At 37.6% G+C, this 14,009-nt stretch overlaps 1 protein-coding gene across 1 annotated transcript in view; it reads left to right on the plus strand.

The window, feature by feature from the left end:
• The window catches only part of SPRED1 (sprouty related EVH1 domain containing 1), a 60,548-nt gene that overhangs the window by 1,139 nt on the left and 45,400 nt on the right, over positions 1–14,009 (plus strand). The gene's annotated exons all lie outside the window — the stretch shown is intronic.

The raw sequence follows: 14,009 nt of genomic DNA on the forward strand, positions 1-14,009 counted from the left end.
GAATGTGTGTCTGTGCGGCTGTATCCCCCGGCATACGATCTGTCTTTGAAATACATTTTGGGTCGGAGGAGATAAATAATTGTCAGAAAACATCCGACTTCTTTATGGCACTGAAAACCAAACATAAAGTATTTTGAAACTTTTAATATTATCGGGAAGTTTAAGGTCGATGGCTGCAGTCCCCGAGCTTTGGCGTTACGATTCGCGATGTCGGTGTTGGCTGGGGCTGATTTTATGAATGATGCGGGTGCCGGCCGCGGCCATGGCGGTGGGGAGGGAGCCTTGCGCCCGCTCTCTCCGCAGGTGGCGGTCGGTGGGCGAAGAGCAGCCCGGCTGGCGGGGGGCGGGCGGGTCTCCTCCGGCAGGAAAGACGGGTTTCCCCTTTCGCTGCCTTCCTCCGAGCAAAGCCTGCGCGCCCTCCCGCGCGCTCCCCAAAATACGGCGTTTTGATCCCCGAGGAGCCCCGCCGGGGAGCGGAGCCCCGCCGGGGAGCGGAGCCCGGGGAGCGCGGAGCGGGCCGGGCCGGGCCGGGCGGGAGCCGCTGCGGCGCCCGCGGGGCCGGGAGCCGGGGCCGCCGCCATGTTTCCTTTTTTGTGAATCGCTCTCATTTGCATACCACAATCTCCATTCATAAAAAAAAAAAAAAAAAGACCAAAAAAAAAATTGCTGTCATCACCGCTGACCTGCGGCAAAACCTGCCCTGCAGAGTGCCCAGAGCTGCTGCTCCTGTGCTAAGGACCAGCCTGCAGCCAGCGGCTGTCGGAGGACGGCCTCCGGGACCTGCTGTATTAATATGTGCTGTTCGCTGCTTGTTGACACAGTTATGTGGGAAATATCAGCTCGGGGAGGTGCTGGGAGCACGTGATCCGCTCCATTCATAAAATACCTGGCTGTCCATTCACAGTGCAGTACAGTGTCTGCATTCAGCAGCCTCGCAGATCAGACCTGCATGGGAAGGGAGAGGCAGCCAGGCCGGCAGGTTTCTCGGAGAGGGCAGCAGAAAGAGGGCTTATGGCTGCGAGCATGGGAAGCTACTGTAAAGATGGAGGGGGGGGCGAGGGACTTGTTTTTATGGTTTGTGTTTGTCCTTTTCCTGTAAAGGAGCATTAGTTCAGAAGTACCCTCTCGCTGTACCGTCTAACATTTAAGCAGGGAAGAGTTTTATTCAGAAAACGTTGAAATGTTTTCCCCTCCAGAAATACTGCCTCAAAAATAAAATACTGAAATTCAAATTCATTGTTGTGAACGTTTTTTTAAGACAATATATTGATCCATTTTGGGTAATTTACATTTTATTGAACAATACCATCTTACATCTGCAAGATATCAGCATAGTGCAGAAGGAAGTCAGTCATACCTAATGAGACATCTGAAAACGTTGCCTATTATACAGGTAACAGTGAAGACAACTAAATTGATAGAAATCAGCAATGCAGTTAATTTTTGTCCATTTGCTTTGAGAATTTTATGTCAGATTAGCTATCGTCATTTTTCCTTAACCTATGCTGTGGCTGAAGAGACCTCTGAAATATCAGAATAACAGAGAATTGTTTTTAATATAGCATAAACTGACCTCTAAACAGTTTATTAGCTTTGATTTTAAATATTTTGACATCTTTAAAAAAATGAAATCGAATGAAACTTAGTGATGAAGGATCCCTGAAGCAGACAATGTATTTGTTTGATGTAACTGTTTTGTGGTTGCCAGTGTTAAAATGGTGATGTTCACTGCTCATGAATACACTATTTCATTACCTTAACAAATTACACTAAGGTGATCCTTAATTATACATTCGTGGTGTGGAGGAGGCTTTGTTGTTAGTGCAATCTAAGAGAATACCTGAAAGATTACTAATCTTTACTTAAAATGAGAAAGGAAAGCTCACATACAGTATTTGGTTTGAGTTAATTCAGTGTTGTTATGGCTGTTGAGCTAAATGTGTATAACCTTACAAAACACTATAAACAGTGCTTTTTTTCTCAAAGAACAGATTTTTTTACTTTGGTTATTAGAATATCAGAAAAAAAATAAGAAAAATATTTCTCTTCTCGGTTTCATTTGCTTTTTTTGACAGCGTTTTTGGCGAGGCCAGAGTCGTCGTTCCTCTTCGGTTGATTTTCCACGTAGCACAAGCATGTCACTTTAAATAATAGGGAAATATGATTGAAACTCCAAAGAAACCGTTTGTGAAAATAGGGCAGATCTACAAATTGAAATTCAGCATATATTAAAAGTTCACTGTGTTTAATTTTATCAGTATAATTGATGACATCAATGGCCTTGAATTCATTAACAAATCGCTTGGCGTATAAGGGCGAATACGGGTACTTTGCAATGCATTTTGTGTCAGTGTGGCTACCGGGAATATTCTGGTAATTGAGCATTATTCTATGTTTATAAAACTTCATTTTATGGAGTAAGATATAAATATTTGCGGTGTCTAGAGTTTGACCTCAGTTAATAATGTTAAAGTCTCAGTGGTGGTAGGAAAGATGAATTAAAAAGCTGCATTAAGGACTGCTAGGTTTCTTGTCAATCGTGAACGTATGGAAGGCAGCCTTATAAAAGTCTGACTGCCACGGATGAATCTTCGTTGGTAATTTTTACATTGTTCTTGTAACGACGTTATTGTATTTGTCAGATATTAGTTAAATGAGAGTGTTTCTGTATCTCCAGATAATTCATTTTTTTTCCCCCTCAGTGCTGTTTTGCAATCTGTGTGGTCAGCGTGAATACAATGTGGTGTTCACAAATACTATCAGTTTTTAAATGAAGGCATTAGTAGGATTTGTGGACTCGTGGGTCAATTTGTTGTTCGTGCAACTTGACATAATAATGTCAAAGCAGGCAGGTTGGCAAGAACTGTACCAAATTCCTGTTTTGGTGGCAGATTTTATTGCTGTCTAGAAATGCTACTGAATTTCAGTGTTAGGTAAAACAGAATAATTGTTACGTTATGTAGTCCCCATTCAGTAGGGATGAATGATGACAGCCTTAAGATGGAGTCTGAGTTGCTGCTATTGAAAAGTAGGAGCACTGCTTTATTGGTTTGTTTACTTTCCTCTGTATTGCAGGTGGCCTCTTTCTTTTTCAGGGAATGCTTGTGCTCTTGAATTATATTCGGAGTTGTTTTTACGTATTGTATTTTTACAGATTCAGACTGTCATATGCTAATTGTTTTGCTACATAAATATAGATAATCTTATACTCATTTTCCTAGATAATTTAATTCAAGAGATTATAAATTAAAGAAACATGGAGAGTATACTAATGCTGTGTGCTTAACAACTTCTAGATTTATAATGTTATAAACACCCTTAAGTGTTGATTTGAAAAAGTAAAGCCGAACTAAATTTCTAAAATGAAATACTTGATACATTCATGTCTTCTTTCAATATTTATGAAAATACCCTTTATACTGTATTTGTGCTTCAGAACTCCTTGTATTACATTCCAAACACTGAAAGATGAACATGAAATCATATAGCAGAAAGTAAAGCCAACTGGTTTGGTTTTATTAGTTCTGGGAGGATTTTAACACTTTTCAGCAGGCTCATTTTCTTTCTGCTATTTAGGGCATATATAGACTTTGGAATTCTTTATCCCTTAACGTAAGGAATTTGTAAAAAGAAGTAAGAATTTTTTTTTTTTTTTAAGGAAAGCATCTTTTAAACCAATTGATTATATGAAATCATTGCAATTCTGATATATTTTCTTTTGGGGGAATGGTTCTTTATAGAGTCCTGGGGAGGCTTTTCCAGTCTTATCAACTGCTTCTTGCTGTCTCTTTGGCTTTATGTTACATGACACTATTTTGAAGGTGAAGCTGAATTTGCATGTTACATAATCTGGGAGTCAGGTTTTTTGTGTTTGTTTTGTTTTGTTTTTTTAATTTAAAGAAATGTTTTAATTTTTTTTTAAAAAAAAAAGGTTCACCTTAGCAACATTCCTTGATTACTGTGGTATTGCAGAAAAATGCTTTCTGGATGTTTTGGCATAACTGGAGCCAGCGATAATATTTGAATTAAGAAATGACGAGTGTTTGCCTTGTTTATTCATTTAAAAGTTAATGTTCTTGAAGTGTTAAAGTGGCAGTGAGGACATCAGCCTATGTTTAAAAGTAGAGATGTTTCTTGAAAGGAATATATCCTGACAGGATTGGAAGTCACAGGATTAAAGCTGAGGGCATTCCTGGTGATTTTTAGGCTAAACACTGGTATTTTTATTTGTTATTTACCCATTCTTTGTGTATGTCTGGAGAAATCGTATGCATTGGTGATGACTTGATGGGATATGACAAAAATCAGAAGCAAAAAATACTTTTCAGAATATTGACACAAGTTTAAAAAGGAGACAAAGGAAATACTTTTGTCGTTTTTGGTTTTTACTCCCCTGATTAAAAAAAAAAAGTAACTATGATATGGCATACAATGTATGTTGTCTTAAATGGTGTCTTCTGATGTTTAAATGTCTGCTTTCTCCCTCTTGTTCTTCTTTCTTGGTTGGAACGTTGCAGTTTCCTTAAAGGAATTTGAAAGATGGCTGGGAGTTGCCATGTTGTTGAGGATCCCAGTTTCTTTATGGATATATTATAGACATATCTTTGTCTTTTTCCTCTCTGTTCTAATGTGCAACAACATTTAAGCAAGCAAATTTTAACTAGCGCAGTTTGCACAGTTACTGAGCAGCTGCAATTGTTTGTAAACAAAAATTAAATGATCCCTGAAAATATGAAATTTGTTCCTCCTTTCTCTCCCTTGAAAATATTCATTCCTCTTTCTGAAAGCACTTCTACTTGTGAAGTATTTATTTAATTATTGGTGACTAATGTGATAGAAATATTCCAAATTAAAATCCAATAAGATGTAAACGTATTTGCAACATTTTTTATACTTTCTAATACTTCGTTAGATGTGTCTTCTAACCAGTCTTGGTATTGAGCAGAAATAATCTTCAACGGTGCTTGTTTTTTGAGGGAAGGAAGGGGACTGGATGCTTTTTTGGTATGCTGTATTAACATATATTTCTAGACTTAAGACAATACCAGTACATATTTTTGTTGCACTTACTTTTCCTGTACTCTGTAAGAGAAGATTATTTTTTTGCTAGTGCTTAGACTATGATCTAGTAAAATCTGTTGGCTGGCACTACTCCCTGTGTTTTTTCTCATACATGAGGCGGTATCATGTTGTATATGCTAACATATTTTATGGTATATGGTACCAGGGTAAACATGGTATCGCTCCGACTTGAAAAATACTTGTAATAGTAATCAGTCTATCTAAGACTATGGTGGTGTTGAATGGCACTTACTTGTAGGAAGTAAGCAGACATTTTAAGTGCATGTGTTTTCACATCTTTTCAAGCTTATCTTTACATAATGTTGATGCTGATATCTGTGATACCAGTTTGTTAAAAGAATATATATTCATTCATTTATATTCAGAGCTTTATATTCACTGTTTTTCTCCTATGTATGACAAGAAAAGAATTTAAAAAAAAAAAAATTACCAACAAATCTTTAGATATGCTAAGGGACAAAAAATGTGCATTTAAGTGCTTTGAGTACTAAAATTGTTTATAAATGTGGCTCCAATTAAATAATAACTGACTTGCTACACCCAGTTGCAGGCCCTAATTCCCAATGCTCCAAATAAGGTAGGGAAAATGAATAATAATAAAAAAAACCCCCAATATAATGATGATAAATGCATCTATATACGCAGGGAGATCACAAGCATTTTTTCTCTAAGAACTCACTGTCATATGACAGTAAATACTTCAATTCAAACAGGGAAAATAGGCCATAGAAGCTTCAGCAGCTACTGTGCTCCGTTCTGCATTGCTGCCTGATACCAAGTTTCCATTCAGAAGAAAATATTTTTCATGTGTGCTACACAAGAAATCCCTAAATGTGTACTGTTGAAACATCTAAACCATCTTAAAAATGAGGTGGTAAAGATCTTTTTTTTTTTTTTTTTCTTTCCCTTTCTTCCCCCCCACCAGATGTGTTCATTCTTGTGTGTGAAAATTTTGACTACTGCTGTTTGCGATATTTTATTTGGGTGAGGAAATCTTGTAATCCATACTTCTGCTACAGTGAGTCAAACACTTACCTGTTCAGAACCACTAAAGAAATTCTGTGAGCTGACGTTTGGCTTGAGTGGTTTGCGAGTGCAGGTGTCATTAAAGTCTATGGAAGAGTTGTCCTTTTTTTCTAAAGAAGAAACTCCAGAAAAACAGTACCAAATAAATAGGTCTTCCCCAAGATGATCTGACAACTATTGACAATTACCATTTTTCCTTGACTTGTACCGAGGCGTTGCGACACTAACGGAAGTATGTAAAAGCAAAAATGAAACTGATTTATTTCAGCTTTACTAAAGTCAAATGCTGTGAATAAACAAGCATAGCAAGAAGTATCAAGAATTTCATTAATAAAACAAGTAAGTACTGAAAACTAGTGTCAGGTTTATTAAAAATTGTTACTGAGGCTGACTGCCTTCTCTAAATAAACCCAGAATTGGTAAGATATAACTCTCGCTGAGGATTCCTGCCTGGGATTTTTTTCTTTCAGAAATTGTGCAGAACTGTTTTGGTGAAGTGGTATAAACCTTGAGGGCAGAAGTGATTTCTCTCTCTTTAACCTTTTGAAAGGATTAAGTAAGGGTAGTGAAAGGTGGGACTACAGAGCCTGCTCTGATTTAGGGATTTTTGTGTAGCTTCCTAGAAACTTTTCAGCCTCTCAGACGTGATGAAGTACTCTGTGCTCCAGGTATTTCGTTCTGTGCATGGCATGCTTACTCTGGATCCCAGTACAGCATGCCTTAATACGAAGTACATTTAAAATGGGAAATCCTGAGTTTTTTTAATCTACGTAAGTGATGACCTTATGTACCAAACCTGTATGTTTTTAAGCACTAGTTACTGTTGCTAATCACTGGTCTTTGCTCCCTAAGACCAAGAATAGATTGCAAGTTTCCTAGTAGGGTAGACTTAGGTAGCTATGTTTGCCCTCTTCAGGGGGCAATTATCTATCTCATTACAAGTTCCACTTGTAGTTCAAATGCTACTCATCTGTGCTACTGACATTATGCAAAAAAATTTTGGGGTTGCTTTCTCTTACTTTAATTTTGCAAGATTTTAAGGAAAAAAAAAAAACCAAACAAACTGTAGAATAAATTATGATTGGTGGTACCAGTGGTACATAATGAGTATGCCAAGGGAATGCAAAGTGTAAAATGAAATGCTTGGGGATTTTCAGGCTTGAGAACTGAGATTGTTTGTGCAAATATAATCCATGTGGCCGGGGGGTATGAATTTGGATAATGAGACAGAGCCAGGAATATAATCAGATTACCTGAGTTCTGCTCTCAAACCTTCACCAGGAGGAAACGCCTGTTTTCTTTTTTTCAGCCCCTTGCCTCATACACTGCTCATCCTGTGCCAGAGAAGAGGACTGCACCTTCTGATCAGGCGCAGGTAGTGCCGTGTAATGGAAGGCTGCATCTTAATAAGCATTAAAATTCAATAAATACTAATATTGAAAAGTAAAGCAGTGTTCTAACAGGTTTGTTAGGGGTTTGTTTGTTTGTTTGTTTCTGCAGTTTAGTCTGGGTTTGGTCTTTAATCTTCAGATTTCAACTATGGGAGTATTTCAGATGTTGGTAATATTGCTGTAATTCTATCCAGACTTGTAGCATGCTGTTTCTTATATTCTTTCTGCTAGCGTGATTTTCTTAGTTCTTATCTGAAAGTTGGGGGTTTGGTGTTGTTTTTTTTTTTCCCCACAATTTGGAAGCTCTCTCTCTAGTGTAGTATGAGAAGTTATTAGGGCGAATAATACATTTGTTATGTTGAACTTGCTTTTGGTTTGGTTCTTTTAAGGCGATAATGACATCTCTTATGAGAAGTCATGCCACTATGGGATATGTGCATCTAGCATGCTAGTCGCAGAGCACCAGTTAGGCTGTTGGCATGAATGGGCATATTTGCTGTGGTGGCACCTAACATACGGATTACCATTAAGCCTGGATTTCTGTGGTGTCACTCGTGTATCCTACAGGAATAGTGTCCTGCTTCAGGCATGTAAGTGCAAAGTACTTGCAAAGTACTCATTGAAACGAAAATGCCAGTTGCTTGTCATTTCTTAATCAGTAAATATGTTTTTCTAATTAGTTCTTTTTTCCGCCTCCTTTTTTTTTTTTTTTTTTTTGGCAACAGGTAGGTAAAGTGTATTGTTCTTAAAATTTTTTACCATGTTCTGCTCTGTGGTTCCCGAAGAAGTTAGAGACAGTGTCTAAAATCAGGCTGTTATTACACACCTGTTTTTATGCATTAAGGCCCATAAATGTCCTGAGTCTTGCTTCATCATCTGCTTCTTTCAGCCTCCAGAAAACTTTTTAATGGATGTGTAACTACTGCTTAAACAGTCCTGTGGTGATCTCTAGCATAGTACTTTCATGCTTTCTGTATTTGTACTGAACGGGTCTAGCTTAAAATATCTTATATTGTCTTAGCTGTATTCAACTTGACACATCCTCTAGAAGAGCCCCCATATGCACCTTAAAATGTACGTGCTTTGTTACTATGGTGATGGAAAAGAATCGTGCATGTTAACAACCCCGCGTTAGGTAATGGAGGATTTGCAGAAATCAGTTAAGCGTTTTCCTGGGGTGCTGAAAATTGAGTCCGTGACCATACTTCCACCCCAGCCTCTTGGCTACAGGCAGGCTGAGGGAATCTTGTGATGGGATTAGACGCTTCTCTGTTTTCAGGTTGTTTGGGGGATGAAGAGGACTTTCTGGAAATGGTTTCAGAAGAAGCTGAAGTAGTGTTGCCTTATCACATGCTTTTAAGTGTTTTACGTCATATACTTAGGGTGCTCTGCACAGTGTAAAGGAGATGCTTGTGCAAGCATGTTTATGTTTGTCACTGATACAAAACCAGTTTCGTTTTTCTTTGAACTCCCTAGGTTGACAGTGCAGGAATTCACTACCTTTCATTTCTCTGTTATGGCTGCCTGCAAAGGGGGAATATGTCAACATTCATTCCCCTGAAGCAAGGTAGAAAATATGACCTCTTCTTCATCTACTAGTAGAATTCTGGATGAAGAGCAGGTCTGTTCAAGGAAGCGATTCCAGAACAAGACATAGATTTAGAGTGCTATTAGTTTAGTATAGTGTAGTTTCCTGTGGGGGCCTTCTATTCTCCTTCTTCTGGAGTAAGTTGTGGTTAACTAGGGGAAAAGTGATAAGCTCAGTTGTCTAATTAGAGGAGCTTTTCAGGTTCTCCCTTCTTTTTCCTTCTCTGCTGTACCTTTTTAAAACTGTAGTTTTCTTGCATTAGTTATTTTGTTATTTGTGTATATTTTTTTCTTTTTTTACTGCTGAAAGTGGCATATTTTTCTGTGTTTTGAAATGCATTGGCTTTTAGAGAAACCCATCCTTGTAGGTTTTGTTTTGTTTTTAGCATTTTAGGCAGCATTTTTCTGAGCATTTCTCTGTATTAGTGTTCTCATACAGCTTATCCGAAAAAGCTTCTCTGGAAAATAAGACACTGGTTAGTGTCTCTTTGAGACATTTTGACTGGCCCACTGAGCACCCTTATAGGTCTTAATACCAGGGTTTTACCCTTGAGCAATGCTAGCAAGAAGCCTGTTTTTTGCCACTCTGGGACAACAAAAACATAACCCAAATAAAAACATGTGTTTCCTTTGCTGTAGAAAGACAGAATACTTCCCACAGGCTACGAGTTCTTCCTCCTTTCCGCAGTGAAAGGAGAAGACATTACAAAAATGTTGAAAATCACTGTTGAGTGACTTCTCCACTACAGAAAATTCAACTTTTTTGACATTTGTGAACAAATCTTTCTGAACTAGAAATTACATGTATAACTACAATTACATGTATAGCTTCTTTTCTGAACAAAATCAAAATGTATGGATTAGACTTGTGGACTAAATGGAAATAATTTTACCAGATCTGTTATTTCAGCTGATTTTTTTTTTTTTTTAGGCCTGAGCAGCTACTGGGAGGTATAGGACTGGCTCTTCTATCTTTTACTAAATCTGTGCTGCGTGAGCTTGACCCCCCACAACTGAAACTCAACAGATGAAGTAAAAGCTTTAAGTAAGCTTTAAGGTCCTCATGCTCCTTCCAGCTGGAGGATGCAAACAATGAGCTTTGGTCAATGTGTCATCCCAAATAAGGCACGATGATCCCAATCTCTGCCATGTGCTTCAGGAAAAGATCATTTCAGAAGAGAAGGTGCAAGAAAAATCCTAATTAACTTTTACATGTCAAAGGAAGGAACAAGTGTCACTTCTCCAGGGCAAGAGTAATTTTGGCCAGCTTTTCTGAGGTTGCTTCACAGTTTATTTCCAAGGCAATTGCAACAAAATAGTGCAGAAATCATAGTATCCTACAGTATAAAGGATCTGCTTTCTACATTTTTTTGTTTCTTGTCTAACTTGTAGTTAGATATTTTACAGTGGAGAAAGCATAACTGTCATTTCTCAGTTGCAGCATTAATATCTATGATCTAGGGTGTATTTGGTGAGAGGGGATTTTTTGCAGTTTTGGTATTCCTCGGCTGAGACAAATATTCCCTTATTTTGTCTAGATAATAAAATCGTATATTTGATTCCCAAGAAATGCAGTCTTAACAGTTAAATTGAAAGATGCTGTTCAAGCTTTTATCATTAACCAAGAAAATCGGTTTGGTTGTATCGTGTTTTCAGTAGGATGCAGCTTCTGTTGTCTTTATTTACACTGGAAAATGGTGTTCTCCAAATGACTATTCTTACTTTCCTCCACAATGAGTTGCTCAGCAAATAATTTTGTCAGGAATTGCTTCTGTTTGAGTTTGGGATATGTCCTTTGGCAATAACAATGCTGGTCAAGAAGTGGGAAGTTCTCTTGGTCTAACCTTTTTTTTTTTTTTTTTTTGTGCATTATTCCAGTAGATCACAAGAAGCTGAGATTGATACTTCTCAAGGTTTAAATAGCCAGGAAGTAGTTGTGTGCCTTTAACTTTCATAGAGATCACGATCAGAAATTGCTCTAATATCTGACAGCAGAAGTAGGAAGGATTATGTATTACTTCTGTCTATAACTTTTTTTAGGGTTTGTTTTTTCCTGGTGATGAAACTTCTGTTCATTCATCTTCAGTCTCTTGAGCTCCATTATATACCATTTCCTTCACAAAGGAAAATGTTTTGTGTGTGGTTTATTTATTTCAATACGAAGCCTTGCAGCAGCAGTTGCCCAATCTGGTGGTTGAGGCTGCTACCAAGCAAGGTTCCAAGATCCACAGGAATTAAGTTTAATTCAGTATTAATGATACTATTTGGGATTGCATGAAACTACCTGTCTGTAGCTCTGAAGGTCTGGAAGTTGATGCTCCTTTGTAAAACTATGCAGAAAAGGGTACTCACAAGCAAATATTCATAATTCTGTGGGTGTTTTTAAGAGATGTAAATCAGAACTTTTTTTTAAATGCCCCCTCTCCCAAATGGTATGAAGTTTTGTAGTGGTATAACTGATACGTGCTATGGGTGGGTTTGTTTTAATGTTTTTTGATAGGCTATTTGCATAATTTGAAATACTTAACTCTTCAGAAGGGTTTGGGTATTTGTTTGTTTTTCCCCACATCCTTTCTGTTAACCTGTGAAGTGTTTCAGAATAAGCTAAATAAAGTTACATAAGTACACAAGCCATTTAAAATAGAAATGAAAAGAATTCCATTAATGCCCTGCATTTTACCAACACTGACAAATCCAGTTTTCACTAAATAAACAGCACTGGTGCTGTCATTTTGACACACAAAATAACTTTGTCTCTATGTAGTTAATAGCCACCTCTTAAAGCATCTAAAGCAAATTTACAGTTTAGATTAGTTAATGAGGAAGTGTGGGAGTAGATTTATTTAAAATCCACGGAACTTAACTGCTCACTTGTTTGCTTTTTAATGGTAAAGCAGATACGTGGTTTGGAATGGTTTGGGGAAGTTTTTGTGACAAGGCAGATGATAGTTCAGAACTACTTGAAAACTACCAAGAGGTCAGTTACAGTTTCTCCTTTTTGGGGATTGGAAATCTTCCTTTGAAAATGTTCAAGAAACTTGATAACTGAGATATTAAAGATCTTCAGAGATGCAATTAATATCTGTACAAAGTGCTCCAAGGACATCACAAATAAATAATGATTTAGTACTATATTTTATTGTCTTAAGATGTTAATGCTGCTATTACCGTAAGATATTAATGCTTTACATAAAAACATAAGAATTGCCATGAAGGATCTGGCAGAAATTCTTGTTGACATCCTTTCTCTGACTTTTCTACTTGCTATACTTGGTTAAATTCCATATGCATCTATTTCCTCATCAGGAAGTTTGAGCTGAAATACATTATTTGTTTCTTGATTGTTTGGTGGAAGAGTTTACCATGCAGTTGTTTCGTAGGACTTCATTTTCCTTTATCAGCAATTTAGTTTTGGATGGCTTATCTGTTCTTAATACAAGTGTTGTGTTTTCAGGCATCAGAAACTGCTATGCCAGATTATTCAGTTTTAATCTTTTGGTATAGTTTGCTGTTCATGTTTGCATGTTAGAACTTGAAATTAGTCTTAGTATCTAAACAAGAGTATTTCAGACCATTATGTACTGCATGGGTATTTCTTTTCTTGAAACGGCTTGTCTCACAAGAACCATGTGAATAAGGTGATGAGATAAAATGGTAAGCATGATGTTCTAAGGAGAATCTTAGCAATGCAGTTTTGTTAGGAAGTGCATTGAGTTTATGGTCATGTCAATGTCAGCTGCTTGCTTTCTGGTGCTAAAGTAGTGTTTTAGCAGAAGGAGAAAGGGGATTGGGAGGTGCTGGTGCTCTTGGGCTTTGGCTTTGAACGAGGACCTCATGAAGTGAGGAGGGGATCGCCTGTGTCGCCTTCCTTCAGTCTCCATTCAGTCAGGGCTGGCTCATCAATACTTTGAAGCGGCTTTTTTTTTTTTTAAATGCTACTTTACACTAGATATATCTGAGGTGCAAACAAAGGATTTCTTGATTAAAATCAGGTAAATACTTCAAAATTTATCTGTGTGTTCCATTTACTGGTAGGTCTATCTGTCATTTTTGTACGCAAAACAAAATGCGCTTAATAGAAATCAACTGAATGCAAGGAATTTCTAACTGGTTATTTTGGCCAAGGCAATGCAAGCTGTAAATGTGAAATCATATGGATTTGAGAGAGCTGCTGAGTATTTTAAATTACTTTTTTTCCCCTCATTGCTGTTAGTATTGTCAGACTTCTTGCAGACAATTTCTTAGAAGTAAATTACCCCAGGGCTGCTCTTGTTGCATGCAACCCTTTCTCAGCTGTAAAATCTTAAGATGTATCATCAGTGAAACTGTCTTGTTTTTTCAAGGTGGGATTAGAGAGATGAAGGTATCAAATGAAAATAAGGGGGGGGGGGGGGGAATGGAAGGGCAAAAGTAAACCTGCTGTAAGAGCTACCTATGTCTACAAAATATATTAATTCCTTTCCCCTTATTAGAGCTGGGCCTTCTGCCAAGACAGATCTGCTGTTCCAGCTGGGGCTCGCAGAAGCAGTAGTGACTGCAGGAGGTGATATATACCATTCTTTTAATTCTCAATGGCATTGACAGTTACCAAAGTTCCCTTTCTTTGCTCAAGTTTATCCTTGCTAGAAGTTAAAATGAAAGGCAATGGAGACAGTAAGACAATGCTGGAAAGATAAAGACGACTGACAAGGAGAGAAATCTAAGGCCTAGTTTTATGTATGCATTTAAAAGTCAATTAGGCAAAGTACCGGCATTAAGTTTCTAAAATTATTTCAGATGCCTGTCTTGCTATTTGAAAGCTCTTCTTGTAACAGATTTTTAAGCTTTTTCATTGAAGTATAGTACAGTGAACATTAGAGTCCTTTATTAAGACTGCTTCTCATATTGAGTTATTGCCCTGTCACCCAGTGCATTGGGTTCTGG

This window comes from Platalea leucorodia, assembly GCF_965183815.1.
Source record: "Platalea leucorodia genome assembly, chromosome: 7".
Taxonomy (NCBI): Eukaryota; Metazoa; Chordata; class Aves; order Pelecaniformes; family Threskiornithidae; genus Platalea; species Platalea leucorodia.